Here is a 23,097-nt window from a genome sequence, read left to right as displayed (position 1 = left end):
TTAACCTACCAGCATGTCTTTGGAGTGTGGGAGGAAACCAGGGGACCCGGAGGAAACCCACACAGGCACAGGGACATGCACATCTGTCTCTGAAATTCATAGTTTCATAGTTAGTATGGTTGAATAAAGACACCAGTCCATCCAGTTCAACCTGAGTGTGTGTCTACAATTGTCCCTATCCCTGTACATTGCCCACTCTCATCGGTGCTTACCCTCGAGGAGCCACAACCCAACGTCCCCATTCATATAGTAGGGCCAGTTTTGGACAGAAGCCAATTAACCTACCTGCATGTCTTTGGATTGTGAGAGGAAACTGGAGTGCCCGGAGGAAACCCACGCAGGCACAGGGAGAACATGCAAACTCCAGGCAGGTAGTGTCATGGTTGGGATTTGAACCAGCGACCCTTCTTACTGCTAGGCAAGAGTGCTAACCACTACACCACTGTGCCGCTACATGGTCCCAGGGCCTGTCCTGAAAGTCTGGGGAGAGGGTGGACATGGCCTTCTGATTTTAGAGGGCTTGTGTACCTGCCTGCACTTTTTTGTGTCACTCTTTATGTGTGTGCACATTGTTTATGCACCGGGTGAAGTTTTTGAGTGGGGTTTGCACACCACAGGCTTTCAAAAAAAAAAAAAAAAAAATCTTGTACTCAGAAGGTCTACTGTGAATCTCATTGTTCTTGGTTAGGGGATCTTGCTAGTTTGCACCATGACAATTTTAAAATGATTCATAACCCCTCCCCAGACCCCATATCATCTCTTTGTTTTAAGACGAATCAAGACACCTAATAAGTCAGATGAACGAGGGACAGCCAACAATGCTGTAAGTAAGAGCTCCTGGGTTCTTCTTCTTTACATTTAAAAATGGAACTGTGTATTCTAACTTTGTAATTTAGTAATCCAACTTTTTATTTAACTTTGTATCTTTCTAACTCTATTATTTAACTTTGTATCTTTCTAACTCTATTATTTAACTTTGTATCTTTCTAACTCTATTATTTAACTTTGTATCTTTTTTTTGCATCTTTGTATTTCACTTGTATCCTTCGTGTATTATTTAATGTTGTGTCTATGTTGCATCATCTTTCTAGTTGTATTATTTTACTTTCCAACCACGTTGTATTTTAACACTGCATACAGATCTGGAACTATATCTCAGGAAATGAGTATAAAAACTGCATACAAATTAAGGCCTTTTGTTTTTGCACATGGATGAAATAAATACCATATTAGTAACTGCATAGTTTTTTTTTTTTTTTCTGAACAAAGGTATATTGTTGTCTATAAAGCCTGATTCACACCTATGGCATTTTTTGTGCTTTTTGCATTTTGCAGATTTGCATTACAGAATGTGTTCTATAGGAAACCATGTTAAATGCACTGTAGTGCAAAACTGAAAAATGCAAAAAGCACAAAAAAATGCCATAGGTGTGAATCCAGCCTAAGGCCCTATGTGGTTATAAAAAAATGCAACCCATATGTTTTTTTTTTCCTTCAGTCTTGGTTCATACCCGTGCAGTTTGCTTTTAATCTGTTTATGCAGTGCGTTTGGCATTTTTGCACACCCACTTTTAATGCCGCGTACACACGATCGGAAAAAGACAGATGAGAGCTTTTCATTGGAAAATGTGACTGTGTGTATGTTCCATCAGAATTTAGCTGTCCGAATTTCCGCCAGCCAAAAATTGATAGCATGTTCTCAATTTTCCCGACGGAAAAACTTTCTATCGTTAATTCCGATCGTGTGTATGCAATTCCGACGAGAATTCCGATTGTGTGTATGTAGCATCACACTTTTATTATGCTTTTTTTATGGGCAATTTGTTTTTGGGCAGATTTGAAAAAAATGCAAAACACGTCAAAACGTGAAAAAGGAAAAAAATAAATATACACACTACATGCTTTTATGCAGGGTCGAGAGAGAGAGAGAGAGAGAGAGAGAGAGAGAGAGAGAGAGGTGGGTGTATATATATATATATATATATATATATATATATATATATATTTAGAGAGAGAGAGAGAGAGGTGTGTGTGTGTATATATATATATATATATATATATATATATATATATATATAGAGAGAGAGGTGTGTATATATATATATATATATATATATATATATATATACACTACCGTTCAAAAGTTTGGGGTCACCCAAACAATTTTGTGTTTTCCATGAAAAGTCACACTTATTCACCACCATACGTTGTGAAATAAATAGAAAATAGAGTCAAGACATTGACAAGGTTAGAAATAATGATTTGTATTTGAAATAACATTGTTTTTACATCAAACTTTGCTTTCGTCAAAGAATCCTCCTTTTGCAGCAATTACAGCATTGCACACCTTTGGCATTCTAGCTGTTAATTTATTGAGGTAAGCTGGAGAAATTGCACCCCACGCTTCTAGAAGCAGCTCCCACAAGTTGGATTGGTTGGATGGGCACTTCTGGTGTACCATACGGTCAAGCTGCTCCCACAACAGCTCAATGGGGTTCAGATCTGGTGACTGTGCTGGCCACTCCATTACCGATAGAATACCAGCTGCCTGCTTCTGCTGTAAATAGTTCTTGCACAATTTGGAGGTGTGTTTAGGGTCATTGTCCTGTTGTAGGATGAAATTGGCTCCAATCAAGCGCTGTCCACTGGGTATGGCATGGCGTTGCAAAATGGAGTGATAGCCTTCCTTATTCAGAATCCCTTTTACCCTGTACAAAGCTCCCACCTTACCAGCACCAAAGCAACCCCAGACCATCACATTACCTCCACCATGCTTAACAGATGGCGTCAGGCATTCTTCCAGCATCTTTTCATTTGTTCTGCGTCTCACAAACGTTCTTCTTTGTGATCCAAACACCTCAAACTTGGATTCATCCGTCCACAACACTTTTTTCCAGTCTTCCTCTGTCCAATTTCTGTGTTCTTTTGCCCATCTTAATCTTTTTCTTTTATTGGCCAGTCTCAGATATGGCTTTTTCTTTGCCACTCTGCCCTGAAGCCCAAAATCCCGCAGCCGCCTCTTCACTGTAGATGTTGACACTGGTGTTTTGCGGGTACTATTTAATGAAGATGCCAGTTGGGGACCTGTGAGGCGTCTGTTTCTCAAACTAGAGACTCTAATGTGCTTATCTTCTTGCTTAGTTGTGCAACGCGGCCTCCCACTTCTTTTTCTACTCTGGTTAGAGCCTGTTTGTGCTGTCCTCTGAAGGGAGTAGTACACACCGTTGTAGGAAATCTTCAATTTCTTTGCAATTTCTCGCATGGAATAGCCTTCATTTCTAAGAAAAAGAATAGACTGTCGAGTTTCAGATGAAAGTTCTCTTTTTCTGGCCATTTTTAGCGTTTAATTGACCCCACAAATGTGATGCTCCAGAAGCTCAATCTGCTCACAGGAAGGTCAGTTTTGTAGCTTCTGGAAGGAGCTAGACTGTTTTTAGATGTGTGAACATGATTGCACAAGGGTTTGCTAATCATCAATTAGCCTTCTGAGCCAATGAGCAAACACATTGTACCATTAGAACACTGGAGTGATAGTTGCTGGAAATGGGCCTCTATACACCTATGTAGATATTGCACCAAAAACTAGACATTTGCAGTTAGAATAGTCATTTACCACATTAGCAATGTATAGAGTATATTTGTTTAAAGTTAGGACTAGTTTAAAGTTAGCTTCATTGAAAAGTACAGTGCTTTTCCTTCAAAAATAAGGACATTTCAATGTGACCCCAAACTTTTGAACGGTAGTGTATATTTAGAGAGAGAGAGAGAGAGATGTGTGTGTGTGTGTATATATATATATATATATATATATATATATTTTAGAGAGCGAGAGGTGTGTGTGTGTGTGTGTGTGTATATATATATATATATATATATTATATATATATATTTAGAGAGAGAGAGAGAGAGAGAGAGAGAGAGAGAGAGAGAGAGGTGTGTATGTATATATATATATATATATATATATATATATATATATATATATATATATATATATATATATATATATATATATATTTAGAGAGAGAGAGAGAGAGAGAGATGTGTGTGTGTATATATATATATATATTTAGAGAGAGAGAGAGAGAGAGAGAGATGTGTGTGTGTGTGTGTGTGTGTATATATATATATATATATATATATATATATATATATATATATATATATATATATATATATATATATATATATATATATATATATATATATATATATATATATATATATATTTAGAGAGAGAGAGAGAGAGAGAGAGAGAGAGAGAGAGAGAGAGAGAGAGAGAGAGAGAGAGAGAGAGAGAGAGAGAGAGAGAGAGACTTCAATGGAGAAGCTGTAGAAAAGCATGGAGTGTGTTTTTTTTTTTTTTTGCGTGTTGCATTATTCATTATTTAATTTGCCCAACAACAAATTGACCAAATAAAAAAATAAAATAAATAAAAAATGCAAAAAAAACGCACGTCCAAAAAACACGGAAAGCACAGCAAAAAAGCACTTGCTGAAATGCTCAAAAGCAACATAAGCCTAATGCAGCAATGCGCTCCCGACTACAGGGCCTCCCCACGCACATGGCTGTAAAAAAATGCAATCCAAAGTGATTTTTTTTTGCATAAGGATTTTAATGCAGGTGAATCATTTTTAATGAAGACATTCACACAGATGTGTAAATGTGCACAGCAATCAGATCTATAACCAAAAAAATAAAATAAAAAATCACCATCTGAAGACATGCGTTTTATGTTCATGTGTTTGAACTCGTGTATACATGTAAGCCCAAAGAAGGGAAAAAAAATAAATCATAACAATTCTATAGAATTAGATATAGAACTAGCTTGGGAACTGTGTCGGGACTTTACGGGGTAAAAGGACCGCGCAAAAGCCGCAGATGGACTCTGGTAGCAAGAAAGCGCCCTGAGGCGATTCAGTTCGCATAGGTAGCGCTATACATGTCACTCACTCACTATAGGGGTAGAGCAAGGATGTAGAACAATATAGAACTAGTATTTTAAGCATGTAAATGCATCTTTATGCATTTAAAATCATCTGAAGAAAAGTATTTTACTGACAATTTACGCAAGAAATTCTGAGCAAGAAAAATCATATATATATGATCAGAGAAGTTTTTATATAGTTATATAGTTAGTCTGATTGAAAAAAAGACACAAGTCCATCCAGTTCAACCAATAGAAGGGAAAAAAAAAGAAATATATATATATATGTATAATATGTGTGTGTATATATGTATATATATATATATATATATATATATATATATATATATATATATATATGTATATATATATGTGTGTGTGTATATTATACACACACACACACACACACACACACACATAATTTGATACTCACAGTTGGTGCAGATGAAGACAAAAAAAAAACACCAGTGTGGTCCTGTGTAGTGACATGAATGACTTTACACTTTACAAAACAGATATTTCCTGCTTCAGGATGATAATGCCATGCGGCAGCCTCGCAATCTATAAAAATATATCCTTCTGCCGCGTGGGTTTTTTTTTTTCCGTTGGTTTCGAGGTGCGACTTAAGGACCGGAAAAGTAAATCAATTCTGCGTTCATCTCTAAAAGGTGAAAATATAAAACTATAAATGCCGCAAACTTATAAGAGTAAATACTTAATCTAAACAATATTACTAAACACAAAAAGTTGCACAAATGGTGAACATGTGTGTGTAAAAAAAACCCTTAAAGTAATTAATGTCATTTTATAAAAAAAAATCGTGATAAAAATGTAAAAAAAAAGATTTATGTAAAAAAAAAAAAAAAAAAAAAAAAAAATGATATAAAAATTGAAGAGACTATCTGAAAAAAAAAAAAAAAAAAATAAAAGTAATAGTGGGTCATACATGCTGCATGTGAAATAATGACAGTGAAAAAACTACTGAAACATACCAACCTACAGACAAAAATAGATAATCAAGAATTCAACACACAAATGCATATAAAAATGTGTATGTGTAATGATAAAACCTCAAAAAGAATTCCAAAAACATACTAATATATATATATATATATATATATATATATATATATATATATATATATAATGTCCAGAGCGTGGTGATGAAAACAGCTGGTGTGATCCTACAGACTCTGTGGCCGTATCATATTCATCCTACACAGGTATATCAGATATTGCACATCAATCCTTGCAGGCAGGGGTGGACTGATAACTCATGGGGCCCCCGGGCAATAGGAGATTATGGGGCCCCACAGTATAGACACACACAGTATACAATCACACAGTATACACACACAGTATACACAGACATGTTTCTATTGGCTGAGAAGGTACTGGAGAGGTGGGGAAGCTATAATCTCAGGATTTTTAGACCAAAAGGATGTCAGTAAGGGTAAAAAACACAGATTTTTACATACTGTCCCTGGTTTTACTGAGGCTGGCAACCCTGATGGGGCCCCCTAGTGGCCCGGGGCCCACGGGCAGTGCCGAGTGGCCGAATGGTCAGTCCGCCCCTGCTTGCAGGGGACAAAAAAAGCAGCCAGATGGCTTCTTACAAGTTCTGATGGACCCCTAATTACGGGAGTTGTTCTCGCAAGGCCTTTTTCATACAGGACGGATCCGTGATGATCCGTTCTGTGTGATCTTCTTGCTCAGTGGGGATCGCTCTGTCGATCCCCGCTGAGCAGGCAGATGATAGGTCCGTCTATGCACACTGTGCAGGGACGGACTTGTCAGAGCGCTGCTCTCCCCGATGGGTCCCTCGTCACCTGATCCACAGATGGATGGAAAAGTAGGTTTTTCCTCCTTCACACTTTTTCGGATCGGAGTGGGTTGGATGTCAGAGGATATGTCACCGCTGGCATCCGACGTGCCACAGAGGTCTATGGAGCGTCCGTTCAGGACCACCTAAAAAAATTGACAGGCGGACCTGAACGGATCGTTCGTGCGAAAGAGGCCCAAGAGTGACTGAAGGGGTCAACTTCTGGTCTCCAAGCTCTCCAGTAATCTACATGCACACCTGCCTGTGTTTCTCCTCAATCACGGGGCTGTTTTCCTGGATGGTGAGCTGCAGACCTCTCACGGTCTTGTTACATAACTATTTCCATAGAGTGTTTTAGCAAAAAAAATAAAGCGGTTCTTTATTTTATCAGTTCAGCTCACAGATTCCATTCAGGTTTAATAAAAGGAGAAAAAACCGAGAGGAACTCATCTGCGGTAAATTCTTTAGAAGTTTATTCCAACGATAAATACCAAGCACATTTAAAAGGATAATATAAAAAAACACTCAGCAGCAAAAAAATGCATTCACATTGCCTGCTGGTGTGTGGTGACGTCACGGACAGCTCTCCTACCGACCGGTTTCCTTGCTAAAAAAGCATCGACTGGGAATGGAGATCTCTTACTTAACCACTTAAGCCCCGGACCAATTTGCAGCCAAAGGACCAGGCCCCTTTTTGTGATTCGGCACTGCGTCGTTTTAACTGACAATTGCGCAGTCGTGCGACATGGCTCCCAAACAAAATTGGCGTCCTTTTTTTCCCACAAGTAGAGCTTTCTTTTGGTGGTATTTGATCACCCCTGCGGTTTTTATTTTTTGCTCTATAAACAAAAATAGAGCGACAATTTTGAAAAAAATGCAATATTTTTTTACTTTTTGCTATAATAAATATCCCCCAAAAATATCTAAAAAAACATTTTTTTCCTCAGTTTAGGCCGATACGTATTCTTCTACATATTTTTGGTAAAAAAAAAATCGCAATTAGCGATTATTGATTGGTTTGCTCAAAAGTTATAGCGTTTACAAAATAGGGGATAGTTTTATAGCATTTTTATTAATATTTTTTTTTTACTAGTAATAGTGGCAATCAACGATTTTTATTGTGACTGCAACATTATGACCGGCACATCGGACATTTTTGACACATTTTTGGGACCATTGTCATTTATACAGTAATCAGTGCTATTTAAATGCACTGATTCCTGTGTAAATGACACTGGCAGTGAAGGAGTTAACCACTAGGGGGCAGTGTATGTGTTATGTATGACATTATGTGTTTTTTTATTGTAGGGTGGCATGGCCTGGCATGTGACGTCACTGATCGTCTTTCGCTATAAAAGGGAAGAGACGATCGGTGACAGGCTCAGTAGGAAGCATGGGAGAGGTTTGTTTACACAGACCTCTCCTCGTTCTTCAGCTCTGTGACCTGATCGCGGGACACCATCGGTGATCGGGTCCGCTGGTCCCGCGGCCACCGAGCTCATGACCGGGTTGGGAGTGCGCCTCCGCCGGCGCGCTCCCGCCCCACGGCTGGGCACTTAAGAAACAACGTACAGGTACGTGCTTGTGCCCAGCCGTGCCATTCTGCTGATGTATATGTGCAGGAGGCGGTCCTTAAGTGGTTAGGGACCGCCCACCACAGTTGTACGTCGACTGTTTGAATAGATAGCTGCCATAACCCCTGTCATAAGCCCTGGTGGTGGTCCCCGCAGTGGATTCGCCGCAAGATCACTTTTATCGGGCGTCGGGAGAGGGCCCCCCCGCCATGCTCTGGTTATGTCCACCGGTTACCGGAGCCGTCGGTAGTGGCGGAGACGATGGGGTCCTCTTGCCTCACAGGCTGGATGCTGAGTGAGGGAAAGATGCCCCCCAGCTTGGCTTTATAGCATTGGATGATGGAAGCGACGCTTTCGCCCAATGCTCTTAAAGGGGGAAAAATATATTTGTAAAAAATAATAACCCTCATATATTTTTTTTTATTGCATTTTAGTGTAAATATGAGATCTGAGGTCTTTTTGACCCAGATCTCATATTTAAGAGGTCCTGTCATGCTGTTTTACTATTACAAGGGATGTTTACATTACTTGTAATAGGAATAAAAGTGACTAATTTTTTTTTTTTTTTTTAAAGGATGGTGTAAAAAGAAAAAAAATGGAAAATAAATAATAATAATAAAAAAAGTAAAGTGCCCTGTCCTGCCGAGCTTGCGCGCAGAAGCAAATGCATACGTAAGTTGCGCCCGCATATAAAAATGGTGTTCAAACCACATATGTAAGGTATTACAGCGATCGTTAGAGCGAGAGCAATACTTCTAGCACTACACCTCCTCTGTAACTCAAAACTAGTATCCTGTAGACATTTTTAAACACTGCCTATGGAGATTTGTAAGGGTAAGAGTTTGTCGCCGTTCCACGAGCGGGCGCAATTTTGAAGCGTGACATGTCGGGTATCAATTTACTTGGCGTAACATTATCTTTCACAGTATAAAAAAGAATTGGGCCAACTTTACTGTTGTCTTATTTTTAAGTCAAAAAAGTGTATTTTTTCCCAAAAAATTGCACAAATACGGTATGACAAAGTATTGCAACAACCGCCATTTTATTCTCTAGGGTGTCTGAAAAAATTATATATATAATGATTGGGGGTTATACATACTGTGTTTATCGGTGTATAACACGCATCTTTTTTCCCCTTAAAATCAGGGGAAATGGTGGGTGCGTGTTATACACCGATCCCCGCTGACTGAGGGGGAGAGGAGGGAGCGCCGCCGAGATACAACATAGCCTAGTGTACTGTGTACTTGGCTAGGCTCAGCTCTACTCGCAGTCACACCCAGTCCCGCTATTGTAACTGTGTTATGTCCATCATAAGAGCCAGGCCAAGGGGCGGGACTGGGCGGGACTGCGAGAGGAGCCAGACTGCAATGGCACTGAGCAAGATTGCAATCAAACTGGGCAAGGCTGCAATGACACTGGGCAAGAATGCAATGACACTGGGCAAGACTGCAATCAGACTGGGCAAGGCTGCAATGACAATGGGCAAGGCTGCAATCAGACTGGGCAAGGCTGCAATCAGACTGGGCAAGGCTGCAATGACACTGGGCAAGACTGCAATGACACTGGGCAAGGCTGCAATCAGACTGGGCAAGGCTGCAATGACACTGGACAAGGCTGCAATCAGACTGGGCAAGGCTGCAATGACACTGGGCAAGGCTGCAATGACACTGGGCAAGGCTGCAATCAGACTGGGCAAGGCTGCAGATGGACACTGATCATTCTGCAATGATGGACAAGGCTGTAGATGGACACTGATAAGGCTGCATTGATGGGCATTTAAATGTAATTTTTTTCGTTAAAATTCCCTCCTAAACTTGGGGTGCATGTTAAACGCCGATAAATACGCGGTAACTTTCTACAAAAAATGATTTTAACTTGTAAACACCAAGTAAACCTTCGTGTTTTTTTTTTACCTTATTCATCCTATGCATTAAAGTGAAAAAACTTCTGACATTGACCGGCCCCCCAACCCCTCCCCCCCCCCTTGATTTACTCACCTGAGCCCTTCATTCTCTCAGCGGAGACGCACTCTTTTTTTTTTTTTGTGTTCAATTTCAGAAACCAAAAACCAAATGTGAAAGAAAAAGAAAAGGAACATAAAAGTCATCGTTCGGGGACCGAGCCAACCAGAAAGGAACCCGCGCAGGTTGTAAAAGGTAAAATTTAAAAAAGCGAATAGTCGCGTTTATGTTTGACATTGGTTGGAGCTCACAACAGTCATATGTATATAGGAACGTTGGCAGAGAGAATTATTAAAATAAAAAGAATCCATGTTACTCCTTCATAATAAAAAATAAATACTCCTGCAGTCCCGTGAAGTGTAAAATAAAATACCTGAAAAATCTAATTAAAAAACCATCAGTGCATCTGCAAGCCTTATATACTGCAATTTATAAACAAGCCCTAGTTGGCCAGTAAAAGCAAGAGTAAGTGGAGGTAAAAGTGACACCGATTTTACATGAATGAGGACTGTGTGGACTGCAGAATATTGATTTTGAATAGAGAAATCCAGTACTTTGGTTTTCTCTAGGTTTTGGTATTCCCAGATTGGATGTCAGAGTTCAGAGACATAAAATTTGTAACCAAACACTGCGCTAATCTTAAAAAATAAAACAAACACAAAAAAGAGCTGCTAACACATCACCGGGGTATCAAGTGTAAAGTAAACGATATTGTAAAAAAAAGTGTAGCGCTTCTCATAACATCAATCTATAGAACTCATAAATCTTTCATGTAAATGTAAGATTACACAGTAAAATAGTGCTCAAATTATGTAAATTTTTGACATAAATTGTATATGTAAGTGACACAAAAAATGTCCAAATAAGTGAAAGGAAAAAATTGACCAAATGAAAAGGGCAAAATCCCAAAACACAAAGTCTTTAGTGTATAATATCTTGATGTGATCCAAAAACGTGAAGTAAATTGCACCTCCTTTCTAAGATTCATATACAGTTCCCATCACCAAATGAATTGGAGGCTTACCAGAGATGTTGGATCCTCACAAATTTACATTTGGGGATCATACAAGCCTTTGCAACTCTGTGCAAGTCCTCACAGCAGCCGTTAACCAAGGGGACCCCGAATCTGGATGATCTTGTCACGGGTTACAAGGTGTTTTAAATGTATAAAGTAGTTTGTGCGCTTAACAGGATAAAACAAGGTTGCAGCAGAGTCCCGGCGCGTTTCGTCGTATAAGACGCCATCTGTCAGAGTTCAGACACATCAAAGAGCTTTCGGAAGGGAAAAAGTCTCCAGTCCGGTGTCCAGATTTAGCAGGTGACCTGCAGAGTGAGTATCAAGGTGCACACAGCCGTTATAACGACAGGCTTGGGCATAGTTCAGGGCTCCCATTGGGGTACAAGTGTGCTCTACGCAGGAGACAGCACTCCGTGCTAGATACAATAGCTTTCTTTTCCAGAGGGCTGAGAGAATTGAGATGGCTAAGCGAGTCATAAAGTCATAATTTGATACATTTAAGGATACTGCATATATTTTCATTTTGTGTCATTTGTATTTATTTGATATATTTGTGGGCAGGTACATCGATGACCTTTTCTATCAGTTTGATGCTCCTTTGGTTTTCACTTCTCATCGTTGGCATACAAGGTGAGTACAGTAATACCTTGGATTATGCGCATAATTAATTCCAGAAGTGTGCTTGTATTCCAAAGCACTTATAAAACAAAGCAGGTTTCCTCATAAGAAATAATGGAAACTCAGATGATTCATTCCACAACCACGGCTGGTATATGCAGTACTGTATGTGGCCAGAGGTTCGGGGGCACTGGTGTATGCAGTACTGTATGTGGCCAGAGGTTCGGGGGCACTGGTGTATGCAGTACTGTATGTGGCCAGAGGTGCGGGGGCGCTGGTGTATGCAGTCAGGGCTGCTGATAGAAATCATGGGGCCCCATACAGCCTACCTGACGGGGCCCCCTTCAGCTCCACCCTGGCCCCGCCCCTGGTCCCTCCTTCAGCCCCACCCCTGGCTCCACCCATTGCCCCTCCCCAGACCCCGCCTTGAAAAAAAGTGTAGGTTTGTCTACAAGTGATATTTGTTTTTCTCCAGCCAGTTATAGGTTTGATTATCCAAAATAAATACTGTTTTCAGATGAGAACAGACCTCTTTAATATCAATATGTAATACATAATAAGTATTGGCAGGGTATTGCAGAGTATTGGCAGGGTATGTATTGCAGAGTATTGGCGGGGTATATATTGCAGAGTATTGGCGGGGTATGTATTGCAGAGTATTGGTGGGGTATGTATTGCAGAGTATTGGCGGGGTATGTATTGCAGAGTATTGCCGCGGTATATATTGCAGAGTATTGGCGGGGTAAGTATTGCAGAGAATTGGCAGGGTAAGTATTGCAGAGTATTGGCAGGGTATTGGCAGGGTAAGTATTGCAGAGTATTGGCGGGGTATGTATTGCAGAGTATTGGCAGGGTATTTATTGCAGAGTATTGGCAGAGTAAGTATTGCAGAGTATTGGCAGGGTATTGGCAGGGTAAGCATTGCAGAGTATTGGCAGGGTATGTATTGCAGGGTATTGGCAGGGTATGTTTTGCAGAGTATTGGCCGGGTAAGTATTGCAGAGTATTGGCAGGGTATTGGCAGGGTAAGTATTGCAGAGTATTGGCAGGGTATGTATTGCAGAGTATTGGGAAGGGTATTGGCAGGGTATTTATTGCAGAGTATTGGCAGGGTATTTATTGCAGGGTATTGGCGGGGTAAGTATTGCAGGGTATTGGCAGGGTATGTATTGCAGAGTATTGGCGGGGTGTGTATTGCAGAGTATTGGCGGGGTAAGTATTGCAGAGTATTGGCAGGGTATTTATTGCAGAGTATTGGCAGGGTATTGGCAGGGTAAGTATTGCAGAGTATTGTCAGGGTATTGGCAGGGGAAGTATTGCAGAGTAGTATTGGCAGGGTATTGGCAGGGTATGTATTGCATAGTAGTATTGGCAGGGTATGTATTGCAGAGTATTGGCAGGGTATTGGCAGGGTATGAATTGCAGAGTAGTATTGGCAGGGTATTGGCAGGGTATGTATTGTAGAGTATTGGCAGGGTATGTATTGCAGAGTAGTATTGGCAGGGTATGCATTGCAGAGTATTGGCAGGGCATTGGCAGGGTATGTATTGCAGATGTTGAACTTCAAGCCCCCCCATCCCCCCAAGCAAGCATACACCTTACCTGTAATTGTCCACAAGATCTTGATCGCCCGGCCCCTGCTCTCTCTGCTCGCCTGAGTCGCCTCTCACTCTGCTACTAAGTTGTTGTCACGCAGAGAGAGAGAGAGAGAGAGAGAGAGAGGATTGGGAATATCACTCCGCAAAAAAAAACTTTACCGAGGGGGGGGGGGGGGTGGTTTTGACCACTGATCGGTGGAGGAGGAACTTTTTTTTTTATACATAAAAATTTACTTTGCAGTTCCGGTTGCCCGGGCCCCCCTGCTGGTCAGGCCCGGTGCAGCAGGGCCAGTTGTACTGGCCTATCAGCGGCCCTGTATGCAGTACTGTATGTGGCCAGAGGTTCGAGGGCACTGGTGTATGTGGTACTGTATGTGGCCAGAGTTACGGGGGTGTTAGCTCCCAGCACTTCCTGGAGAACTCGGAGACGCTCGGGAACTGTTGACAATTTCGGGTGCACCGATGCACGTTACTCCTGCTCCACCCAGCTGGGAGTGTCTCCGTGTTCTCCACCAAGCCCTGGGAGTCACCAGCGCCCCCGGACCTCTGGCCACATACAGTACTGCATACACCAGCGGCTTAACTACATGGATTGTACCCAATGTATATCAAGTCAGCGCTCGCATATCAAGTCAAAATTTTAAAACAAAACGTTGCCCGTCTTTCAAAATGCTCGTATATCACGTTACTCGCAAACCAAGTATTACTGTAGATTTATAGAGATTATAATGAGAGCAACTATGTATCACACCTATTGAACAGAAACCGTATTTTTGTGATTGGATGATGGAAGTCAGCTGACCTTCACCTCATTCACAGAGCTAAGGGAAAATTCACAGCCTGTTTTCCTTTAATAAATCAAAACCTCGGTAAACGGGGAGCCTTGATTGGACTTTAAACATATTTGCACTACAGTGTGACCCAAATAAACTATTTAAAGGGACATTAAGGCCCCCTTCACACTGGGGCGGTGCGGGCGTCGGCGGTAAAGCGCCGCTATTTTTAGAGGCGCTTTACCGTCGTTTTAGCAGCGGTATGCGGCCACTAGGGAGCGGTTTTAACCCTTGCTAGCGCCCGGAAAAGGGTTAAAACCACCCGCAAAGATGCGGCTAGCAGGACTTTTTTCACCATCCTGCCAGCGCACCGCTCCAGTATGAAATCCCCTCCGGCTTTCACACTGGAGTGAAAGGGGCCGGTTTTTTCAGGCGCTACACAGGCGCTATTTTAAGCGCTGCAGCGCCTGAAAACCGCCCCAGTGTGAAAGGGGCCTAAAGGTGGAGTTGGGCTCTAAAGTGTCTGTCAGCCCTTACATATACCCAGTGAAGTGACTGGCCTCAGAGATTAAACAAATCATCCTACAAAAAGTTGTACCTGTTTATCTGAAGTGTTCTCTTCTCTACAGACGTTCAGAGTGCAGAATTTATACAGGTTGTTACCATTGTGATTCATCTACATTCGAATTTCTACATTTCTAATTTCTAAAAATATGTACGAATTTGATTCGGAACAAAACGAATTGCACAAGTCTGGTAAAAAGAACTGGATTGTTTTTGTTTTGTTTTTTTCAAATAACTATTGAAGGTAAGGGATTTTTTTCAGATGATTGTAAACGATCACCTTGTAAAACAACCAATTCAGTTTAAAATAGAAATGAAAGGAAAAAATTTTTTGTATGGATATGAAAAGAACATTATAAATACCCATTTTACCTTTTTTATAAGTGATCACATTCACTCTGTTCTCAGCTGTATAAGAGCTGGGGGGGGGGGGAAGAAGCAGCAACAGCAGTACACTGAGCTTCCTAGTGAATGGCTATGCAGCGGGGGCCATGCCAGGACAAGGGGGCATGCCAGGACAAGTCTGAGCATTGGAGGAGAGCACACTGAGTTCCCAGCATAGCTATAGAACTAACCATAGTGTGCTCTCCAACTTAGTGTGGTCAGTTTTTAATAGGAAAGCAGAGGGACTGGCAGGAACACAAAGGAAGCAATACAAATAGAAGGGGAGACTCTCATACAAGTATATATCAGAAATATGAAGTGTTGGGGTAACAAACACTTTAACCTTCTGCCGACCAAAAACACATACACTATATTTCCAAAAGTATTGGGACGCCTGCCTTTACACACACATGAAATTTAATGGCATCCCAGTCTTAGTCCGTAGGGTTCAATATCGAGTTGGCCCACCCTTTGCAGCTATAACAGCTTCAACTCTTTTGGGGAGGCCATCCACAAGGTTTTGGAGTGTGTCTATGGGAATGTTTGACCATTCTTCCAGAATAGCATTTGTGAGGTCAGGCACTGATGTTGGATGAGAAGGTCTGGCTCAAAGTCTCCCCTCTAATTCATCCCAAAGGTGTTCTAATAGGTTGAGGTCAGGACTCTGTGCAGGTCAGTCAAGTTCCTCCACCACAAACTAGCTCATCCATGTCGTTATGGACCTTGGTTTGTGCACTGGTGCGCAGTCATGTTGGAACAGGAAGGAGCCGTCCCTAAACTGTTCCCACAAAGTTGGGAGCATGAAATTGTCCAAAATGTCTTGGTATGCTGACGCCTTTACAGTTCCCTTCACTGGAACTAAGGAGACAAGCCCAACCCTTGATAAACAACCCCCACACCATAATTCCCCCTTCACCAAATGGTTTGGACCAGTGCACAAAGCAAGGTCCATAAAGACATGGATGAGCGAGTTTGGGGTGGAGGAATGTCACCTTTGAAGGAGCAGGACAGACTTCAGATGCAAGTTTTAAAATGGCAAAAAATGATATTAATATTATTATTATTATTCAGGATTTATATAGCGCCAGCAATTTACGCAGCGCCTTACAATATAAAAAGGAGACAATACAGTTTCAATACAATAAAATACAAGAGGATTAAGAGGGCCCTGCTCAGAAGAGCTTACAATCTAATAGGGTGGGGCAGGTGGTACAAAAGGTTATAGCTGTCCGGAATGAGCTGATGGAAGTGGTAGGAGATTAGTTGGAGACGTGATAGGCTTCACTGAATAGATGAGTTTTCAGGAATCGCCTGAAGGTAGCAAGAGTAGGAGATAGCTGGACCGGTGGAGGTAGTGAGTTCCAGAGGATGGGAGAGGCTCTGGAGAAATCCTGGAGATGAGCATGGGAGGAGGAGACGAGAGAGCTTGAGAGTAGGAGGTCTTGAGAAGAACGGAGAGGACGATTTGGGTGATATTTGGAGACAAGATTGGTGATGTAGCTCGGGGCAGAGTTGTGAATGGCTTTGTATGATTTGGTTAGTATTTTGAATTGAATTCGCTGGGTGATTGGGAGCCAGTGTAGGGATTGGAGGTGAGGGTTGGCAGACGCTGAGCGGTTGGTAAGGTGGATAAGTCTGGCAGCAACATTCATGATAGACTGAAGAGGAGATGCCTATGGAGAAGTAGGCCAATGAGAAGGGAGTTGCAATAGTCAAGTTGAGATATAACAAGTCCCAAGTCAAGGTGGGGATATAACAAGCCCCAAGTCAAGGTGAGATATAGCGGCGCATGCACCGTAGACAGCGGCGCACAGGCGCACTGAGCATGCCGTTGTTAACGGTGATCATGCTGTTAGTGGCGGCTCCCCCACACCCAATCACAGCGGCAGAGCCGCGATACCCAGAAGGACGATGGACGCTTCGTGGAAGAGGGGACAGCGGTGACATCGCTGGCTCCTGTGTCAGGTAAGTGACACATAATGGGCTACTATATGATGCACAGTAGTCCATTATGCTTTACCTTTGCAGGGAGACAAAGAGGAAGTAAAACCCATCAGGGGTTTACTTCTTCTTTAACACTCCCTTGTAACCAGTTTTCAATCCATTTACTCACTCTATGGTCCATGCCGACAGACCTTACTTTGTACAGTAAATATTTATGGGGAACTGTGCCAAATGCTTTTGCAAAATCCAGATACACCACGTCTACGGGCCTTCCTTTATCTAGATGGCAACTCACCTCCTCATAGAAGGGTAATAGATTGGTTTGGCAAGAACGATTCTTCATGAATCCATGCTGATTACTGCTAATGATACCGTTATCGTTACTAAAAATCTTGTATATAGTCTCTTATCATCCCCTCCAAGAGTTTGCATACTATTGATGTTAGGCTGTCTGGTCTGTAATTCCCAGGGATGTATTTTGGGCCCCTTTTTAAATATTGGTGCTACATTGGCTTTTCTCCAATCAGCTGGTACCATTCCAGTCAGTAGACTGTCAGTAAAAATTAGGTTCCTTAAAGAGTTCCTTAAAGCGGAGGTTCACACAAAAATGGAACCTCCACTTTTTCGGAAACCCTCCCTCCGGTGTCACACTTGGCATCTTTCAGGGAGGAGGGATGTGCACCTACTTCCAGGCATAGACTCCCGCGGGAGTCTACGCCTCTCCCCCCCCCCCCCCCCACTGACTGCTGGGAAACACATGGGTCCCAGAGACAGCAGGGACCATCCGGATTGCACAGCATGACTCACGCATGTGCAGTAGAGAACCGGGAAGTGAAGCCACAAGGTTTAACTTCCTGATTCCTTTACCGAAGATGGCAGCCGCAGCACCTGAGAGCCGAGCAACAGATCGGCTTCGGGTGCCGACATTGCGGGCGCCCTGGACAGGTGAGTGTCCATATTTTAAAAGTCAGCAGCTGCAGTATTTGTAGCTGCTGACTTTAAAAAAAGAAATTTGGGAGGACCTCCGCTTTAAGGACCCCCGGGTGGAAGCCATCTGGTCCTGGTGACTTATTAATGTTACGTCTTTCAAGTCTATTTCTAATTCTATCCTCTGTTAGCCAAGAGAGAGCTTCCTGTGATGTTTCATGAGGATAAACATTGCAGTTCTGGTTACTGAAGCCCCCCAATTCCCTTGTGAAGACTGAGGAGAAGAATACATTTAATACCTTCACCTCCTCTCCATCCTTAGTAACCATCATTCTTTATGGGAACAATATGATTAAAAAAAAAAAAATTGCAAAAAAATGTAAATACGTGCCTTCAAAGTCCATTTTTCTAAACATTGCGAATTCCATATTAAAACAGCCAACTTATTTTGGGGGTATAACCTCTCCATCTCAGATCTCAACACAGGAATAAACCTGGATGGACTCTGTTCTGAAACAATTATCGTATATCTATCATTTTGCATTGGACTTCATTATGTAATGTATAAAAACCTTTGCACTGACATCTAGTGGCAATTCAGTGTAACTGCAACTTGTATTGTAATGTCTGTAAAATGGTATATTCCAGGTTACCTACACGTTTGGGTTTAGTCCTTAGCTAGACCCCCTCCCCTCTATTCTTTCCCATGTTTCATCAGTGTTTACAGCCTTCATGGTGATCACGAGGCATGATCGTTTACACTTTGATTCGACCGGTGAACATCCATGTGCTGCATTTTAACAAGTAAAACTACTTTGGATTGATCTGCCGTGTCTTATTGGAAAGTTGAGCTGTCAATTGAGGCATTTATTAAAGTGGTTGAAACCCTCAGCCATGAAATATGAACAAAGCATATCCCTCTATAGTGTGTACTTGTCTCAATCCAGAGCACTAAGTGCCATTTTTGTCTGCCGGTGTCCTGTCATATACAGTCCCCCATCGGATAGTGTCCACTGCGCATGCGCAGAACACAGCACACACAGATTCCGAAAATACCCGAAGATGAATGGCGCCTACTACTTTGGATTGATCTGCCGTGTCTTATTGGAAAGTTGAGCTGTCAATTGAGGCATTTATTAAAGTGGTTGAAAAGTGGTTGAAAACCTCAGAGATGAAATATGAACAAAGCATATCCCACTATAGCGTGTACTTGTCTCAATCCAGAGCACTAAGTGCCATTTTTGTCTGCTGGTGTCCTGTCATATACAGTCCCCCATCGGATAGTGTCCACTGTGTACTGCGCATGCGCAGTACACAGCACACACAGATTCCGAAAATACCCAAAGATGAACGGCGCCTGCGCCGTGAGTCCAGGTTCTAGCCCCACCATCCAAGTGGACATAGAGTTGGAATAAAAAGAGCCGAGCGAGGCCGAGCCCGAAGCGTGGCGAGCGAAGCGAGCCCGCGAGGGGACCTCTAATTTTGCCAGCCCTATGTCCGCTTGGATGGTGGGGCTACCACCTCGACTCGCGCCATTCATCTTCTGAGATTTTCCGAAGCTTCTTCTGCTCCGTACTGTGCAAGCGCTGCGCATGCGCAGTACGGGGCGGACAGTATATGATGGCAGGATACTATATGCCAGAACACCGGCTCCATCCTCTGCTATCAGCATGAGTCACTTCTGACAAGTTTCTTTGACACCAAGAAAAAAATGGTGACAGAGGAGGGACCTACAGAGTAGGTCCTCGACAGAGGAGGGACCTACAGAGTAGGTCCCTGACATCTAGTGGCAATTCAGTGTAACTGCAACTTGTATTGTAATGTCTGTAAAATGGTATATTCTAGGTTACCTGCATGTTTGGGTTAGCTGGTTTAGTCCTTAGCTAGACCCCCTCCCCTCTATTCTTTCCCATGTTTCATCAGTTTACAGCCTTCTGACATAGTAGGGACCTACAGAGGAGGGACCTGTGATTTACAGCCTCAGCTCTATTCCTGTGTGCTGTGTGAAGGGGAGGTGTCCTTTCCCTCCAATCAGCTCTCCTCATTGAGCTCTGCAGTGTGTAATTTCAGCTCTCCACCCCCTATTTTTTGACAGTTCAGACAAGCTTTATAAATTCTGCACTTTGGTTGTAGACAGGGCCGGTTTAAAGGCAGGGCAAAAGGGGCAGCTGCCCTGAGCCCTGTCATTGTTGTGGGGCCCAAAGCAGCTGCCTCATACTTGCCAACTATCCCAGTTTAAATTCCATTGTTCCTTGAGGTTTTAGTCATGTGCTGTGTCCCAATATCTCAGTGTGAAGTGCTGCTACTAATGCTGCCCAGCTCTGCCCTATTGTTGTGCACAGATGACCCTGTGTTTACATGTAAATTACCGACATTGACATGTAAATAGTGATGCCATTAATATGTAAATAGAGGCAGACCGGCAGGATTCATATGTAAATAGAGGCGGTATTCGTATGTAGATCATGCCCCCCTGAGGTCATATCCACCAACACTGAATGCTGACCACTGGGGGGTGAAGGGGAATGCTTGGGTCTGCACTGCACTGCCACTGAGCCAGAGAGTCCTAGGATCCCTGGGAGTTTAATGTCTATTAATGGGTGCTAATAATCAGTAAGCAGCAATGATAGGCAGTAACCTATAGCAACCAATCAATGAGCAGTATTGATGTACAGTAATCTCTAGCAACCAATCAACAAGCAGAAATTATGTGCTGTAACCTCTAGCAACCAGTCAGTGAATGGTAATGATACACTGTAACCTCTAGCAACCAAACACATTCGCTGTCTAATCTGATTCAGTAAACTGATTTTGAGTCTTGCTACTTTTTAATTATATGTCTCAAAGCAGGTGAGGAGAGAAACTGCATGGGGGGGGGGGGGGGGGCAATTTTTTTTTTTTGCCCAGGGTCCAATCAATATTAAAGACGGCCCTGGTTGTAGAGAAGAGAAAACTGCAGATAAACAGGTACAACTCATGTAGGGGGATTTTTTTCATCTCTGTGTATGACCTGAGTCACTTCACTGGGTATATGTGAGGGTTTACAACCACTTTAAGCAGGTGACCACACCAACCGGATGGATTGAGATCTAAAGCCGGTATGTCAATGCATAAAGCAGTGCTTGAAACAAAACAGACTTGGTGAAAACCGTGGCCTCACAGATCTATGTTAGGGCAGGTACTGGACACTTCTCATGGAGTAACAATGTAACAGTTGCTGAGCATCAATGTAATCGTGTTTCAGTTCGTTTAGAGAGTTTTCTGAGCTGCAATTTTCACAACTTTATTTTCAGCCTTTCCAGTGACCAACATCACAGAACCATGCCATAAGTACAGCTTTACCACGACGGAAAGCTTCAACAACGTCCACCTGACAATCAAGAACGAACTGGAGGTTTACTGTGATTTTACACCAATAAACTACAGCGGAGAGCCTACAGCCAGAATGTGCCGTGACAATGAATCAAAGGTTTACATCAACGGAACCCACATAATCCTTTACACCAAACTGAAGGACGGACAATTCTTCCTGGAGCATGGGGACCGGAAAAACCTACGGGCAACATATGAAGGTATAGTAATGGCATTTTGTATTAATATGGGTTTATGCCTCCCCCTCCCTTGAGGCTATAAGAGACTCCACTCTTCTTAGCCCTTGTACACACGGTCGGAGAATCCGTCGGAATGTGTCCTATCGAACTGTGTTGCCGGATAATCCGACTGTGTGTGGTCTGCATCGAACTGATTCCGTCGGAATATCCGGTGGACCCAATTTTCCAACTTGTTGGAAATATTTCCCGACCAACTGGTTCGATCCGACATACTCCGATCATGTGTAGAGAATTTTGATCGGACAAAGTGCCACGCATGCTCAGATCAAATTCCTACATCAAAGCTATTGGCTACTGGCCTGAATGTAGTCCCATCGTAACGAAATTACGACATCATCATCGTTCTGAAAGATCGGATTTTTTGACAACTTAGTCCGACCGTGTGTATGCAACAGTTTCGGACAAGATCCGACGGACAAAATCCGACGGATTTGGTTGTCGAAATCTCCGACCGTGTGTACAGGGGCTTAGAAGGCTTTCCATAATGGTGTCTGTGGGAATTTGGCCCAATTGTGAGGCCAGGTACTGATGTTGGATGTAGAGACCTGGCTCACAATCAGCGTTCCAGCTCATTCCAAAGGTGTTCAGTGGGGTTGAGGTCAGGGCACTTGAGTTCATCCACCCCCAAACTGGTCAACCCATATTTTTGTGGAGCTGACTTGGTACACGAGGGCAAAGTCATGGTGGAGCAGAAAAGGATCTTCACCAAAGTGTTCCTATAGGGTTGGATGCCCACAATCAGGGGCGGGCTGACAACTCATGGGGCCCCCGGGACAATAGGAGATTATGGGGCCCCCAGGCAATCAGACATTATGGGGCCACACAGTATACACAAACACACACAGTATACAATCACACAGAATACACAGACATGTTTCTATTGGCTGAGAAGGTACTGGAGAGGTGAGGCAGCTATAATCTCGGGATTTTTAGACCAAAAGGATGTCGGTAAGGGACATTTCAAATGGCGGCACAGTGGTGTAGTGATTAGCACTCTTACCTAGCAGTAAGAAGGGTCGCTGGTTCAAATCCCAACCAGGACACTACCTGCCTGGAGTTTGCATGTTCTACCTGTGCCTGTGTGGGTTTCCTCCGGGTACTCCGGTTTCCTCTCACAATCCAAAGACATGCAGGTAGGTTAATTGGCTTCTGTCCAAAATTGGCCCTACTATATGAATGGGGACATTGGGTTGTGGCTCCTCGAGGGTAAGGACCGATGAGAGTGGGCAATGTACAGGGATAGGGACAATTGTAGACACACACTCAGGTTGAACTGGATGGACTGGTGTCTTTATTCAACCGTACTAACTATGAAACTATGAATTTCAGAGACAGATGTAAAAAAACCACAGCTTTTTACATACTTTCCCTGGTT

General features: G+C 42.6%; 1 long non-coding RNA gene across 9 annotated transcripts in view; it reads right to left on the bottom strand.

The window, feature by feature from the left end:
• Positions 1-23,097, bottom strand: part of LOC143933537 (uncharacterized) — a 483,729-nt gene that overhangs the window by 33,592 nt on the left and 427,040 nt on the right. For 2 of the 9 annotated variants that reach the window (XR_013263114.1, XR_013263119.1), the window contains one exon: positions 5,365-5,589. The exons of the other annotated variants lie outside the window; for them this stretch is intronic. This is a non-coding gene — a long non-coding RNA (uncharacterized LOC143933537). Of the gene's footprint in view, positions 1-5,364; positions 5,590-23,097 lie in introns of those variants that run through there. 9 annotated transcript variants of the gene reach the window in all.

Source organism: Lithobates pipiens, unplaced genomic scaffold (genome assembly GCF_037356315.1).
Source record: "Lithobates pipiens isolate NorthernLeopardFrog02 unplaced genomic scaffold, aLitPip1_a1.2 Scaffold_27, whole genome shotgun sequence".
In the NCBI taxonomy this organism is placed as follows: domain Eukaryota; kingdom Metazoa; phylum Chordata; class Amphibia; order Anura; family Ranidae; genus Lithobates; species Lithobates pipiens.
This window is presented reverse-complemented; position numbering and strand designations above follow the sequence as displayed.